Here is a 17619-nt window from a genome sequence, read left to right on the forward strand (position 1 = left end):
TGCGGGTCACATTCGCTGCTGGACGCCTGTCCAAAAATGTGTTATAAAACTTGATGCCCCAGATGTGTGTGTAGGAGGAGCTACCGCCAGATGTGTTTAGCCTGATTGCTACATGGAGAGGTGTCTGTGCATTTCTCATTTAAAATTAATTGTGTCGTGACTAGACGGCGGGACGGACCCAGATGCTGAAACCCAGAGGCAGAGACAGGTAGGTGAGTGGTAAGTAAGATGTTTAATAAAGTTCTTGTTGGTTCCTGGCGAGACTGTGGGTAACGTGGCTTGAGTTTTTGGTGCGTGGCGTGGCTGGAGAGCTTGAGGAGAGCTGTGGCTTGATGCGTGGCGTGGCTGGTGAACTAGAGGAGCACGGAGACTGTGGCTCACATTCACAGGAGGTATCAGCACAGGAAGGCTGTGGCTGCTGCTGCTCGAGGTGGTAGGACTCAGGTGACACTCTTGCCATGAGGTGAAAACCTGGACTGCAGAAAACAGATAAGGTTAACTCAAGACGAGACAAGGGGCCAGGCGTAGTGAGCTTCAGGAGACTAAGCACCATCAGGGTTAACGGACTGGCGAATAACGATGAAGCTGGGTCTCCTTTAATAGCAGGTGGCTTGATGAGTTGAGTAGTCACAGCTGAGATGAATGAGCAGCAGAGCTGGAGGGGGGGGGGGGGGGGGGCACCATGACAAATTGAAGGCATGGAGGGTGTTTAGAGATTGGATTGATCCATTTTGAAAAGCTTTACAAAAGCATCTGTAATCATGTTTCTATGTCTGGGTTCATGAGATCGGTCAGAGACGATCCCGATACGGTGATGTTCACTCCTACAGCGGGAGCTGCGTCTGAATGATGGCTGCTACTTCTGCCTCTCTGGCAGTTTGAAGACTCAGCGTCCCGCATTGGTCCAAGATAAAAGGTAAAACACGCCTTCGCCCGAGAGTAGCCGGGACAGTTCAATAATACGCAACCCAGCGGCCCCGGCAGTTTAAGAAAATGGATGGAAGTTCAGAACAAGAATGCTCACATCGATCAGCCATATCGGATTGGTATTCTACTTGCTGATTGAGTCACTAAAATCGTCACGTGCCTAAAGCTGAGTCCCTGATTGGTTGACACATCGGCAAAGTTCCGATTTTTGAACTCTTGACGTGCCGTGTCTGACGCTGCTGCTGGACTGACGCACAGCCCCATACTCAACACCCCGACGCGCGAATCGTATTTGATGAAGCAAAAGTTTGTTTTATAGAAGCCAGCACAGTGATATAGAAGATTTAAGCTATGTGACCGGAAATTCTATTTTAGGCGTACGGTTATCACTGTGGTATATCACTTTTTATTGCACATCCTGCAGCCAATCAGAATCGAGAATTCACCTGAACCATGGTATAACAAGAATTAAGATTCTGCTTCCCTTTCACTACTACTTTCTTCACTACAAACTCTCCCTTGCATTGTGGGAAAACTCAGACACATCAGTGCAGCACCCTAGTCTTTAGGAGCAACAGGCCCCTCAAGACGATCCCTAAATTTACAGCACCTCTCATTCAGTGTCATCATAGACTATTTCATTTTATAATCTGAATTGTGTTCTTTTCTTGTCCATCCACACTATGTTTTACTTCAACACTTCTTTATAGGCAACGAGAGACAAATTAACAACAAAAAAACATTCAAACAAATTGTCAGAGGAAGATGAACACAAGTTAGGAACTGCAAAAAAGAGATAAACACATGATCTAAACAGACCAAACTGAGGCAAGCAAAATAACTAAAGGCATGGGAAGGATGTTCTAGCAAAGCCTTCACTAAATTCTTTATTAAAAAGAAATTATTCCGGTGTGCTTTTAAAATATCAAGAAGGGATTTAAAGGTTAAAAGTTTTGTTGCCTTTTCTACAATCTGAAACATGAAGATTGACTTCTTTTTCATAAATTGCTAGTTTCTTTTGTTTTTCTTAAATATTTTTTTATGGTAAAAGTGACAAAAAGGTCTGCCTTGATAACTTTCACAAAGCTTGCAGTATTTATCTCTATCACTCTCTATTACTTTAGCAATATAGTTAAAAGAAATGCCACACTGCCCTTTTAAACGCCAAGTAAAAAAGTCCCTTTAGCTTAGATGAATAATACTTCAGTATGGAAGCAGCTCCAAATCAATATAATGGAATAAAGATCTGGTATAATTGTTCCTCAGCGTGAATTTTCTCATCGTTTCTTAATCAGAAATATGAAGATTCATCATCTCCAGTGGGTCCCATTTAAGATTTTTATAAACAGCTGCATGTTGTTACAAACCGACTCCAATGAAAACAGTGTTTTTGGGGTTTTTAACACGTTCTGTCTGAGGACAGAGGATATGTATTAAGACATTAATGCTCATAAAAGGGATTTCTGAGTTTTTCTTTATTTAGATCGTTGTAAATCAGGATCAGATGAAAAAAGGCAGTTTGAAAACATGCTTATTGATGTGATGTAGAAAAGACGCTGGGCGGTGCACAAGCTCCCTGCTTCAAGCTCTCAGTAACCAGGAGGGACAGCGGGGGCAGGGGACAGCGGTTTGCTCTGTGCAAACGGTCCTGCAAATAACTCAGAAGCGGATGTCATCTTGGTGAACAGAAGTATCTTCTTAATTATGACGAAAAAAATATTTGTCCTGCAGGCCAAGGCACTGAAATCTTTATAAAGGATTTTTTAAAAGCTGAAACTGGGCGACGTTAAACATTTTTTAACAAAAATGTGTTGCTTTTGGAGCATAAATGTAATTGGCCACTAAATAAACCTGGCATGCAGCATAATTACAATTTAAATTAAAGCTGCAGGTGGCGTTGTATGGCCCGCAGGCGCTACCCTTTCAATTTTCCGCTGCTTTTTTTCAGGGGGGTGCCAAAGAGAATCATCTGGCTCCATCTAATCCTCTGCTCTGGTCACATCTTAACCTTTGGGTTATATCCACTGAAAACATTCAACAACACGCCTTCAAGTTCCACCTTAAGCCTTATCACCCTATATGATCGATCTTCACCTCCAGCACATCTTACTCCGTTTCTCTTTCACCCACACCATGATAAAACAGCCTCATCTATATCTATAAGCCTTACTCACTTTCCACAGTCTCTCGAACACATCATTTCCCTGTCAAAGTTCCTACTCTAAGTTCCACTCTCCTGTCTTTCCTCTCCTTCTTCCACCAACAGTAGTCCAGTTTTCATCAGCATCCTGTAGGTTAACAGGACAGGTGGCGGTTGTTGTAAACTGAGCCTCCAGAATGAACGATATATTTGGCTTTGGTTTTACATTGGGTGTTCTTATTGCCACAACCCACTGCTTTTACCAAACTTAGGACCGGTAAAAACAACCACCGGATTGTGAAACATCTGCATTTGCATGGGAGAGAAAAGGTATCTGCCTTTTTTTGTATTGGTATAGACTGTTATTTTGCTGCTCACACAATTTTTTATCCCTTTTTCCCAGAAAGAGAACAATGAAGCACCAAAAGGAGCCTCAACATCATGGAGTAAATCAGCGTAGCTTTGCTGTCGTGGGTAACAACATGCCTAGTTCAAAGGCATGGATTCAGAAATGAGTACCGGTACATTTATCTTCAGTTGTATGAAGTAGTTGTAGTTGTATATGGGACGGCTGTGTCTTGGAAGGGATGGCAGTTGTCTCTCAGGCATGCCCTATCATGGATTGGTTATCAGCTCTCTAATCACACAGTAAGGGGTCTTGGATAAGACACTAAACTCTGAACTACTTCCCATGAGTTAAGCAAAGCGTGTTTTTTTTTTTCTGCACTTGGGGGACATAGTGTAGTGGTAAGCACCCTTGCCTTACAGCAAGAGCATTCTGGTTCAAATCTTAGCTGAGTCCCTTCAGTGTTGACTGCAGGTCTTATTCTTACCCCTCCAACGGTCCAGAAATATGCTCATATGTCAGCTGGTGACTCCAAATTGCTACCCTTCCATTTTCATGCTTCTGCTTGAAGATGAGCTGAATGAGGTGTACTGACACAAGGCAACATGGGAAGCATGCAGGACAGTGTTTCTGAGGACCAGGTTTGGGGAAAACAGCTTTAGACATGCCATGTGTGTGTGGTTGTTGGTCTGTGTGTGGCCCTGCGATGGACTAATCAGTTGTTCTTGGTGTAACTCAGCTTCCCGTGACAATAGCTGGACAGGCTCCAGCAACACTGTGACCCTTAATGGGATTAAGTGGGTTAAAAGATTAATTGAGAAAAGAAAGTGTGAAGACAATATAATAACAAAATGTGGTTTGGAACTATACCTAAGATTACAAGATTTTATTAGCCATTTCCAGTATGTTATTTTTTTTAATAACCTATAAGCTATTCCCCTCAGGGTTCACCTCAGAAAATCACATTTTACACGTATGGTTAGGCATTATACATGGTATAACCAAATACTGTGATAATGGTTAAAGTTGTGATCTAAAAGCAAAATCAGTCTTAAATACCTGGAAAAAGAGGCTCTCGTTTCTGACTCATGGAACTTTTCTGATTCTCATAATCGGCAGGAAATATTTCCTGTTGATTATGATTGCATATTTCCTTTCATGACGGGGACAGCTGGAAAACACATAAAAGGGTGGTACATAAAAGGAAACGGAGGTAGATTTCACTACATGGCAGCTGTACTCTACAATATTTTAAATGGTTTTATACTCTCATGGTACTGCTTGCATAGAAAGAAGTAATTTAAAGCAAGGTTTCATGTTTTAAGACCCACTCTGATGAAAAGTGTTTTTGGTGTTTTTAACATGCTCTTGTGGCATTTTCTCACGACAGAGGAAGGAAAAATAAACTTTTCTGAGTATTTTTTTTAATCAAATAGTTGTGAATCAGTAGCAGATGCTACTGATACGACAGATGCTGCTCCACTTTATTCTGATGTGTCCACTTGCAAACAAATGGATCCGTGTACGTTATTCTTTTCCTCGTCTGGCTAAAAACTGTACGGCTGGATGGCTCCGATGTTGCTCACCATTTTTGTTGCGCGCCTAATTTTAGGTTGGGGTTGTGAGGGGCTGAAAGCTGGTGGGAGAGTGTAAACAGATGGATGACGGTAATGGAGGCAGACTCACTCAGTGCAAATAGCCTTGCCCACAACTCAGAGGTGAATTTCTAATGATCTCCTGCCGCTCTGCAGAAACAAGCATGACCTAGAAAATGACACTGTTTTTTTTAATTTGGGCTAAACTATAATTCAAAAACCACTGGGAACACTTTTACAATAGATACAAAGATGAGAGTGAGACTTTAATGATGAATTGGATCAGAAATGTGCCTTTTTTTATTTTCATGACACACTAGTCAAAAATAGGAAGACAAGACAATTTCAATTAATGTCACCAAAGGCACAGAAGAAAAAGGGAAAAAGAACAAAACCAACATTGGTAAAAAGCATCTTAAATCAGATTTTTTCTTTGTATCTTTGCTTTTTACCATCCAGGAATCTGATTCATCAAATAGTAACCGTCATATATTGTCTGGGGTACAAAATGGAAGCAGATGATGCAGAGTTTTTCTTTTTCTTTTCTACAAAAATACTGAAGCCACAGGGGCTTTATGCGTCCAGGATGAGCGCTGTGGCTTCAATTTGCTAAGGCTGAGAGAATGGAAAACAAGGCAAGATGAGAAGGCCTGCTCAGTCACTGTGCCATGTCTCAGAAGAAAGCTGCAAAGACATTTACCTCATCTGATTAGTTGTGCTCTAAAAAAGTTCATTCACAGCTGTGTTTGGGGGGTTCTTTTGATGTATTGCACACGATTTCAGTTAAATTGTCTTTTTTCTCAAAAAAATAACATTTATGTTTGGAATGTTGGTAAAACATTTCTTTCTAATCCAAAGAATCCTCTGCATCATATAAAAATGGTAAATAGCTCTAATTTTAAGAATTGTCTTTGTACATAAAGGTCTTGAGCAATTAAACAAACTTAGTATGTTTTTATTTTTAAAGTACCTTAATAGACAATTGTCAGTAGGGTCTATAGTCTGTAGGGTCAGTAAGGGACATGGGGAAAGATTAAACAATTGGAAAATTGAAGTTTAAAATGTTTTCTGGAAATTTTTTTTTGTGCAAGAGACCTTTTTAGTTGTAACCCATGTTATCAAGAAACCAGTGGAATTGGTAAATAATCCTCTTTTTTTAATGCCATCCAGATTTCTCTCGAGCATTCCTCTTTTGCTTTGCGCATCTGTCTGCTATTGTGGGCAATAACTTTTTGAATGCAGATTGGAGCACAGCAGCTTGTGAACGTTTAGTGTTCCGGTTGGAAAAAGATAGTAAGACAGCAGAAGAGCAAAGTTCTTTATGTCTGCAATTTTCCTAATTTTATAACATGATCAATTTAGCATCATTTTAGAGCACATCCAATCCGTAAATCTTGATATATTTAGGATGCTCCACTCTTTTTATTAAAACAAATTCGTTTTTATGGCGGGCAGAAAATTGTGTGCAAGTGTGTGTATGATAATGGAATGTTTGTAAAACAACCATTTTACTGTTTGGAGTCAAATCAAAATTGTCTTTGGACACTGGTAGCAAAAGTTTAAAAAGTAATCCTAATAACACAATCTAGGATCACTATTGAAAAGAATTCGATTGTCCCTGGAAAAAAAAAGATTTGTACATGTTGGTGGCATTTTCTTAAATAAAAACCAATACATTTTTATTTTGGTTTGTTTGCAGGTTCTCCTGTTTCTTCTTATTCACAGTCACATCTCGTCCTTTTTTGCCCTATTTATCCTCATCGTTTTTAAGTTTTATTTGACAAGTTGTTAGTTCGGTTGTTTTGCATAGTTGAATCAATCCAGTTGATGGTGATGTCAGCAGACAATGAGACTGAGGTCAGTCAGGCTTCCACTAATCTAGCTCTTCCTGACTACCCTCCAAGTTCCCCCTTTTTTTGAAGATTTACTTGGTTCCAGAGTTCTCCAGGTGTCATTGGATCAATATGTTTTGTCATCCAGGGAAGAGGAGAACTATTGCTATTCTTATACATCGTTTCTGATGGCCTAATGTTTCAACCTGGTCTCTCTCAGGATTCATCCTTATGATCTCTTATGGTGGTCTGGACTGAGTGCCTGTACAACCTGTCACCATCTTCAGCCAGAGTACTTCAAAGGTTGCATTTAGTTTATCTCCTTTCCCTTCCTTAGAAGAGTTGGTGTCTGCTCTGACTGTGTTTACTTTGTCATAACTGTGGGGCCTGGAGAAAATCACGTCGTTTTTCTCAGAAGCGTGGGAGGTTACAGTTCTCTTGCTGATCGTCTTTGCCATTGTTACATAGTAGGTCAGAAGATTTGGCCGGCTATGTCCTACCTTAAGGGTGAAGAACAGGAAGCTGCCTCCTGAGTTCATTTGACCTTTTCTAGTTTGCATGCTTACCAACCCTGTGGTTGCTCATCTCCGGGTGCCCAGACCCCTTTGTGACTGCAACCTACATTCCATTCCTGTGTTTGAATCCGACCTGTGCTTTTGTTCATGTTTCTGTTTTTGGATTCTGCATTTCTGTTGTGAATTTAAGGCTTCCTTGTTGGATTACTCTGTTCAGACTCTCACCTTGAGAGGAGGAATCTGTTGGATTATCATGTATCTACCAAAAAAAAGCACTCCGATTAGATCTGCTGCCAGGAGTGACTCAGCAATAACACCCCACCTGTTTCCCCTCAGGTCATTACAGTCCCACTCCAACTATATTTTTTTTCATTGTAAAATTGTTCCCAGTGGTCTTTTAATTATGTTTGTGCAGTTTTTAGCTAAAATCATACAGGCTGTGTTGATTTTTAAGCCATTTTCTGCACAGCGGGAGAAGCTCATTAGAAATTTGCTTTTGTGCACAAAAGTTAGCCCAGCTTTTTTCCCAGCATGCCTTTGCTTACAATGTCTCCCAATAGCGACAAGCGCCTCATTAGCCCAAGCTAATTTCAGCGTAGCAAAAAAAATGGCCAGCAATGTTGGAGTTATTCAGCCGCACCGTTTTGAGCTCAATGGCAGCTCAGGTGAGGAAATGAAAACGTGCATTGGTCTATTTGTCTGTAAGTGGGGGATTTAGAATTTGAGCAGAAAAAGTGAGACTTTATCCCGGCCATGGTAGTATCTGTTTTAAGTCTGAGCTTTTTCAAACATGCTGTTCTCATCTGCCCCTGATCCAACTTGATTTGAATAAAGGAATACTCAGAAATTCCGTTTTTAATCTTAAATTTTTATACATATCCTCTGTTATGAGAAAAAAGCTACAAGAACATGTTAAAAACACCATTTTCACTGGAGTACATTGAAGTATCCCTTTGGGCCTGCAGCAATGTTTTCCAGTGGTGACTGAAAACGTTCTCTCTACTTACCTGTTTGAATTTTAAAAAGAAAACTGACAAACTTCTCTCCAGTTTTGGGTTGTTCGTAGACATATCTTACAGATAATGTTTGAGCATCATCCCAGTTCGGTGGGCCAGATAAAATAGTTTAACGGGCTGCATGTTGCCCCCGGGATGTATTTTGCCCAGCAGAGATTGAAAAAATGGACCCAATGCCTCCCTGTTGTGAACTTAGCACTGAGTGTTAAATCATGGGGGGTTACACCGCAGAGTGGTTCCCAAGCGCAGCTGTGGCTGCAGCTCATTGCACTCCCAGGGAATGGGCCAATTGCAGAAAACAAACTTTGCACACCCAGGTGAGTGACAACTGATCAGATTTAACTGGTGCGTAGGATGTATTTGTTTAGAGGACAGTTCCTAAATTGTAAGTGAACATTTAAAAAAGAATAAACTTCACATTTGATCAGTTCTACAGTCTGTAAAAAAGGTTTTCGGTTAACTTCTTTTAGTTACAGTTGAGAACTGTAGTTTATTAATTTAAAATACTGATTCAGTAATTTGACTTTGAATTTTACGATAAAAAATTATCACAAGTTCATTTATTAGCCAGAGGAGACACTTTGTCTGCTTGAGCTGATATATGTATTCTGCTTACTAAACTTTTACAGTATGTTAAATTAAGCTTTCATGACCGAAACTACTGCTTTGGTTGTGAAAATAAAATGTGGGAGATAGACTGACATCATGGATGGCTTGATTGATTTTGTACTTGGAAACAAAAAGGGAAATGTAAAGACTGAGAAATCTGTTTTTTGGAGACCTCAGATTACAGGTCCAGATAAAGAGGTAAAAGAGGGGTAATTGTTAAAATTGTGACAATGGTAGCAGCTGCTATATTCTTTAAAGACCCATTCTGATCATCTTTTGATTCATTTTTAGGGTGCTCCCAGTGCTCTTTTAATTATGATTATGCTGTTGTTGGCCACAAATTCTCTTGAGTTGTGGGCGGGGCCATTGGCCGTAGAGAAAGCCATGAAGGACAAACGTCCCTCAGAGTTTGCTTGTAATGTTCATTAACCCTTTGGAAGTAATTCCACATTTACATGCTCTCCCGCTAGCTTACAGCCCCTTACACAGGCAGGAAGCTTGTGGCCTGCTGAGTCTTGCCTCTATGTCACAACTACAAGCTTTTTCAAACGGCATTTTTGTCATCAGCTCCTGATTCGCAGGGATAAATTTGAATAAAGAAATACTCAAATGTAATTTTATGCTTTATTTTCTTTATATATGCCGTCTATCTTCAGAAAAGCGCCACAAGAACCTGTGAAAAACAAAATTTTCATTGGAGTGGGTTTTAAAGGATTTCAGTGGTTTACTCTAGAATACTTTGTTTTATAACCAATGATTCATTACTGTTTTTGTTGTGCTACAATAAATTGGTATGATTGGTAATTGACTTTTTCCCTTTCGGTATGTCACCTTAATAGGTCCTGATACTTTATGACCTGGTAAAGTTCTCAAAATCTGAATATTTTATTGTACTCTATGCTGCTTTGTCTTGGTTCTGCAACTCCAATGTTCCTTGTGTACCTAAGCCGCCCTCCAACTATTATGCTGTTTTTTTCAATTTGAATCTTTCTGTTTCTAAACTCGTTTAGGCTTTTGATTCAATCTCAGGGGTCCTCAAGGCCAGCACTGCTGTGTATTACTTAAGCCTTCTTTGTAAGCCAGCATGTGCTCATGTCAACCCTGTGGGCCGTTCAGCATCTTTGTTGATTTTCAGTGTCTTCCTCCCACACAGCATCCCAGGGAAAGGGTTTTGTTTCTGTGTTTGCCTTTACAATCTCCATAATGTTAGAATGTTGAAACCTGAGTTTAAATGTCTACTATGGTAGGCATAAGTTAGAATTGATAATTGTTATGAAAACGCAGCGTGTGCTTATCATTTATTTGAATGCAAGACTTGCTTGGGAATTCGGTGCAGAAAGAAACCTCTTCTTTGGAAATATATCATGTCAGCTAGTTGTGCTAAAAGCTAAATTCCATTAGCATCATTACACCTTGAGATGTTTTTCAGAAACCCTGCCCCATCTGCTGTTGATTACCTGGATCAGGTGTGTTTTGCCGATAAGGAGCTTCAATGACAGGATGGTTGGAAAGTATGTAGAACACCGGCCATAAAACCGGCAATAATAGAATCATTTAACAATTTAGTATTAAATTTTAACTGAAAAAAAAAAGAAACCAGATAAAAATGACCATCATTATTGTTAGCACTACCTAGAATAAGACAAATGTAAAAGGAAAACAGAAGAATTTAGTGAAAGTAAATAATTACTTTTCGCAACACAACTGCCATCTTTGAGGACAGCGTGAGGAGAAATTGGCTCATAAAAGGAGGAATACTTAATTTAGGGTCATGGAATTTTACTAGGTTGTGATATAGCTAAAAATGTGTGCAAACTTGTCAACAACCGCAATACCACCTTGTACTGACAAATAGTAAACTCAATCCACTTCTGCCCATGAGATTGACAGTTAAACCTAGGGGCAGCCTGATTTACCACAGATGAAACCAGATTGCACCGTTTTGCTTTTTTTTACAATCTCACATTTAGGCCTTGGAATTTTCTTGTCTGCTCAGTTCATTTCCCAGCACCATTTCAGCTCCACTCTTCCTTCTCTCCAGGCCCCTGAGACGGTAGACAATGACGGTCCTCACTGACTGTACCACAGTTTCAATTCCTCCTTCGGGGGCAGTCCATCTTCTACAGCTAGAGACGGTTCCATTTATTACAAAGGCAGCCAGGTCCTTGTACCCATTCTTCATGTCGGTATTCAGAGCAGAGGCTAACTCCTCATTTAAAAACAGCTGTGTGTTTATTACTTTGCACTTAAAATCATGACAAGTTTTTGCACAATTATAAGTTTGTTGGCAGTTTATTCCACTCAGTTGTTGATTTAAAAGGAAATTTTGTTTGACCCAGAGCAGTTCTTCTTTCAGGTTTGCTACATCATCCATGAGATGTGCATCCAAACTGTCTCTAAACCCTCACTGACCGCACCTCTCCATCAAACAATTCCATTTTGACTCGAGTCTGAGAGGTGAAGTTCGCTTTCCAAACTTTTGGCAAAACTCGAACCACTTCCCGAATCAGTCGATGGCACAGCCGAGCAGCGAGGATTCAGACATCATGAAAGTTTAGCTCCCCTAAATGAAGCAACTCTCAATATGTGCATTGAACAAACCCCCTCGCGCTGCGAAGCCTCGATATGGACCCTCACACCACTAGGCAGAACTCTGCATATACCAGGATTTGATAAAAAAAGATAACACATTGGTTTTTGAGTATTACAGCAAATGTTTTGCTTTTAAAGTTAACCAAATGTTGCGGAAACTTCTTTTTGAAGCGTGAGAAGGAATTGACAAATATTCATAGATGCTGTTGATCTTTTGGTTCCTTGGACTGCATTATTTCACTTTGTGAAGAGTGTTGTTGGATAAAGGGAGATTTTAAACGGATACTTTTCTCACAATTGGTTAATAATTTACTGAACTTTTTGTGTGCTTTTAGGAAAAGAACCTACATGTCTACTAGAGCGAGGGCAGGTACCCTCTGGAGTTTGGCAAGACCTGCTTGTTGGGTTTTGTTTGGCAACTTAAAGTAGTCATTTCTGCACTGTGTTACACAGCTAGACTTAATGAAAAGATGATCAAATAGAGTTCTGATGGATAGGGTAGAAAGTAATAATGGGAAATTATACCACGAGGGAAAACAATGTGAAGTGATTACCTTTATTTCCAATATCCTATTACTGTAGCACTGCAGGAAATGAAATGAGGGTGGAGATTTCTGTTTTCGCAGAAGGCCATCAGCTAGTAAAACCCCCACATCAGGGAAAAAACAACAAAAAACTGCCTTATTATCTGAAATCTACTGTGCAAAAAGCCTAATATAAAATTTTAAGATTCATTCAAAGGTTTAGTTTTGTTTAGGAAAAAATAGATTAAATCTTGCTCTATACATACATTTAAAATAAAATTAAAGCATTTATCCAATTTAAAGGCATAGAAAAGTAATTTTGATAATAAAGGGATAAGCATAAGCATATCATTCATATATGCATTAGCTATTCTTTTCATTAATGAATCTAGAGAGTATTTGCTACATCTTAATGGCAGCTCCGATGGATACCTCTTCATTAAAGCGTACTCTGTCCCTCAGAGTTTGCTTGTAATGTTCATTAACCCTTTGGAATTAATTCCAACAAAACATCAGAAGGCCAAATATAAGCAATTGTAAATATTAAACAAAACATGTAGCATTACCTTTACAGTCAAATTATCCTTTCAAATTATTTTTATACCATTGGCTAAATGCATTGTGAATATTTAACCGTTTTAAGTTACAACGTTTGTACCCGTATGACTTAGTAGAATTAATACTACTACGACAACATGACACTTTCCAGAAACATTTTAAACAATCACCACATATCCACGAGGTTAAATTATATATATTTTAATGTTTTTTCCCCATTATGTTCTAAATTAATCACATTGCTTAAAGGCCCTGTCACTCAGCCACTATCTACATTTTGCGCTTTTTCCACGTCTGAAATTTTTGTCTATAAGGATACAAGCGTGATATAAGTCATTCATTCATAAGTGTTTCTTGCGTTTGTATTTGTCAATGTGCGCAGATGTCTGTCGAGGGTTTCTGCTGACGGGTCTTTCACGGGAATTCGGTTTTTAGCTGTTCAGAAATTGTCGTCGGTTGAAAATTACGTTCAAAATTTTCAAATTTTGGTCGGTTGAAAATTAGAGACCTTTTGAGTTCCATTTTTGTCGACATATGTTCAACAGTCTTTTCATGCACGTACCACCGAAGTATAACTTTCATATCAGGTATATGGCGCACATATCACATTAAAATTATGTCATTGACACGCAGACACTGATGAACTGCATATAAACAGTGCAATAATCACGCACGGTTCATGTTCTATATTGATTTACGTGTTCTTTGCATGCTTTATTCAAACTTCTTCCGTGGTTTGAACATAGTTCATTCGTGATACCGCTGTGAAAATGTCACATAATGACGACAACAACTTTTCTCACTTTTTCCCTGTTTATTCACATTTGACCAATTTTTTGCGCCATATGCGCAAAATTTATGCAATGGCTGTGCGACATGGCCTTAAAGTCCTTAAAGACATGCACTTTGGGTTGAGTTTATGTAGTCTAATAACTTTAGTTTTTAAAGTTTTTATTTTAGCCATTCTGTCGTTTCCTTAAGTGTTGAAAATATGTTTGCTTTTGCTCATATTTCCAAAACAGGAGTTCTTTCACCGACTACTTTATTCTTCTAAGATGGAGGAGCATAACATAAAAGTAGTGTTTTCCCGAATTTAAAATTGATAACAAAACACCAAACAATTGTCTCCATACAAATATGACAAATGTATTTTACAAATTAATAAAGAACAACCAACAATAACTTAAAGTGAAGCAAAAGGACTTCAGGGTGAACCACGGCCAAAGCGACAAATAAAACCCAACCTAACTGAAATCTGAAATCTTAACTGAGAATGAAAGAAAAGGGAAATCAATGACAAAACACTAACATCCCTATAACCTAAACAGGAGAAAACAAGTACTAAATAAAATGGCGGTTCACCCCTACAGCTTCACTTAATATAACTACAGACAAAAGACTTCTCAGAGTAGGCCTGAACACAAAACCACAAATGCTACAAAGTGCAATAAACTACAGAACAGTTGGAGAAGAGCGCCAAGCTGCAGTGGCAACAGTGTGCAGCAAATCTCCCTTCTCCCAGGCTGGAGGTCCATATGGTGCTTTTAAAGGCTGCTGCCATCAGTTTGGGTCCAACGGGAGCCACACCTTCTCAGCATCACACCTGAAATTAATTCAGACACAGACAGACACAAAGATCCACAAAATCACAGAAGTCTCACTCTGATATAAACAAGATACACAAAACACAGAACAAAAAAGAATGAACAAAACCAAATATGGCCACAGCTGTAACACCCCCCTACCCAAGATGAGACTTCTTTCCCAAAGAAGCATTTATTCTAAGAGGAGCATCTACACAAAGCAGTAGCTCTCACAGGGCACGACACACAAACTCAAGATGCCCGTCACACAAACTCAAGACGTGTGCCCCTCAGACGCAGGACGCCCGCCCCTCAAAACTCAGGATGCGCACCCCTTTAAAACTCAGGATGCCCGCCCCTCAAGGCGAGCACCCCTCAAAACTAGTCACCAAAGACAAGTCACACAAGACTACACAAAACTAACATGCTGCACCGAACAGGGCTCCACATAAGTTTGGTTAACAGCTTTTTTTTTTTAACCATCTACAACACGTGTCAAATTCAAGGCCCACGGGCCGAATGTGGAGGGTAACAAGTAAACATATGTTTTCTATGCAACTGTAATTGTCACTTCAAATAGTTATAAAAAAATAAATAGATGCGTAATTTAACGTTAAGGAGTAGTTAAATTTATTTTTCATTAAATTTAGTTACATCTGGCCCTTTGAGGACAGCCGCTATGCTGATGTGGCCCTGGGTGAAAATGAGTTTGACACCCCTGATCTACAAAATCGTGGCAATGTGCTTAAAGCACCAACTTCACAGGTGTTGAAGACAGACATTAAAACCACAGTAACAATTAAAAAGTTGGTCAAATATTCATTTATTATTGAAGACACATTGAGAAGTAAACCGCATTTTCCTGAAAGAGTGTTTTGCCAGAAGAGTTTAATTTTGCAGCTCCATGGAGTAAAAGTGGAAGGTGCTGGGGAGCACTTACGATGGGCCATCAGCCAAGGCTGAAGAAAGCTTTTCATTAGTTTACAACTCCTCCTGTGTATTGGCTGCGCCATTGTGCTTTCATGTCTCTCAAAAAATGATAGTTGATGGAAAAAAAAGAAGACTCTTAACCTTGGATTTTTATAACTTTTTTTTCTCACTGATATAAGAAAGCATTTACTTTTTTGAACGCAATATCTCTATTTCTGTCATTAAATATAACTTTGCTAACGATTACTTAATGAAATGTAACTCTAAGGCATTAATTGATATAAAATTTCCAGGTTCTTTTCTTTTCATCCACTGGTTTATTGGTTTACCGTAGTTTGCCATTTGTATGGTTCACATAATACACAGTATAAACAAATAACCAATAAATAAAGAGAATAGGCAGAAACATGTATGCATGAAGCTTATTAGATGCCTATCCTTCAATATACTCAATGTCCATGCTGATCAGTTTAACAAACCAAATAGATACAATTAAAAAGAAAAGTAAAACAACTCTTCACAAATGGACACAAGTAAATCAAGCCCTTTTACAAATGTGTTTTGTAATCATTTATACATTTAAGGATTGACAGGATTTGTCGTGAACCAGTTGGATGAAACTAAATGACAGTCTGAGAAGAATGTCTGTATAAGACGGAATGCTGAATTGTTCATCTATAGGTAGTCTTATGTTTGTGGACCAGGGTGAGATGCCTGTGAAAACTTAACATTGTACCTTGCGGATGGTCAGGAAAGCAAAAAGGTAACTGGAACTTAAAAGGGCATGAACTGAATGATGAAACAAGAAGCAAACCACTACGATTTCTGTGGGATTGGAACGGTGGCAGATGGAATCTTAAAGACCTTTTATCATGTTATTGTTAAGCCTTTCAGAGTTAACTAAATCCATGTATATGATAATGTATAACCTGTGGCACACAAAGAACACATTTTTAAAAATTAAATATTAGTTGTTTTCCTGAGGTCTTTTCCAACCTGGAAGTAAAACGACTCAATATCCGATTTTTGGCAAAAGACGGATTTGCATATTGTGCATACAAATGGAAAGCGTTTTTGCCAAATACCGCTAGCTCTGCAGAGAAAGTGGCTGTGTGTGTTGGTCTGGGGGTGGTGCAGGCTGCGCAGACTCTTCCTGGAAGGGGCCGTTCATTAACATTCACAAGTATGAATGTGAGGACCCTTTTGTTTTCATGGATTGGGAGGGGTTGTTAGCTCATGTTTTTAGAGGAATACTCAGAAAACGTGAATGGATCAAAATACTGCTTTGGGTTTTTTGTTGTTGTGAGGAATGAACATTATAAATACCCTACAGGCTCAAAAAAGTTGATTTTGTATGATATGGAGCCTTTGATTGATATCAGTTTAATCTAAATCTTGGTTGATTTCTCCTTCATTTTCTTTCATTTTAAGTAAAGCTAATGCATGGGTTGGTAACAACTGAATAGGCCTTTATGGGTTTTATTTAGTCAAGCAATTGACATGACCTTAAGAAAATATTTGCTTTTGACCACCAGAAGTGGGAGAAAGTCAATTATGTGCAAAGAACATACAAATAATGGAAAGGGTCAAGCAAGTAGAGTCATTTTTCAGGCTAAGTCTCAAGTAGGGGGGTAACGATTAATCCACTTGATCAATGAATCATATTCTTACGATCCAATCAGATCGATCTTTCTAAAGCAAATGGCTAATCTAATCAAATTAAATGAATGGAAAAAAAGGATCAATTATCAATATAATCGATCTTGGAAAATACTATTTGGATTGAGACATAGCAGGTTTATTTTACTATAAAATAAAAACAACCAAGTTCATCATAGCGGACAACACACATGTGATTTCAGATTATCAAGCCATCATTATAGTCCAATGTGTGGACACATTTTAAATTTAGCAAAGGCGTGTGATCATACAGCGTGGTAGAATGTACTAATAATGTTCCCTTTGGATTATTTTGATGTGGATGAAACAACAGTGGACTGAAATTTATGAAACTAAAATGATAATGGATTTGCCGTTAATTCCTGTTTACTTGTTTGTGCACATATTTAATTTACACTTGGTTAATTGGTTTCTTGCAAAAAATACAAGGAATCTGGAAAAACTCACCCGCACTGTTCAGTACCAGGTATTTATCTCTGAGTCACAATGGATGAAGTTTTGGCTAAAGATGTACTGGATTGATTTTTGGACAATGAATTGGATCGGTCAAAATGAACCAATATTGACTATGAATCATATAATCAACGTCAATTATTAAACGTATCAAATCATTGTTAAGAGGAATCGTTAAACACCTAGTCTGAAGTCATAAATACCAAGTTAAAGTGAAGTTGAGTCTTTTATCACTGTTGGCCAAGCAAGGCTGAGGTCTTCAATTTTGTGACGAGAATCTGGCTTGAGTCACCTGCCTCTGGTATTAACAGTAAGTGCA

General features: G+C 38.8%; 1 protein-coding gene across 2 annotated transcripts in view; it reads left to right on the forward strand.

The window, feature by feature from the left end:
- unc5db (unc-5 netrin receptor Db) overlaps positions 1-17619 on the forward strand; it is a 199282-nt gene that overhangs the window by 7644 nt on the left and 174019 nt on the right. The gene's annotated exons all lie outside the window — the stretch shown is intronic.

Source organism: Oryzias latipes, chromosome 9, assembly GCF_053564925.1.
Source record: "Oryzias latipes strain Hd-rR chromosome 9, Olatipes_Hd-rR_3.1".
Classification (NCBI taxonomy): Eukaryota; Metazoa; Chordata; class Actinopteri; order Beloniformes; family Adrianichthyidae; genus Oryzias; species Oryzias latipes.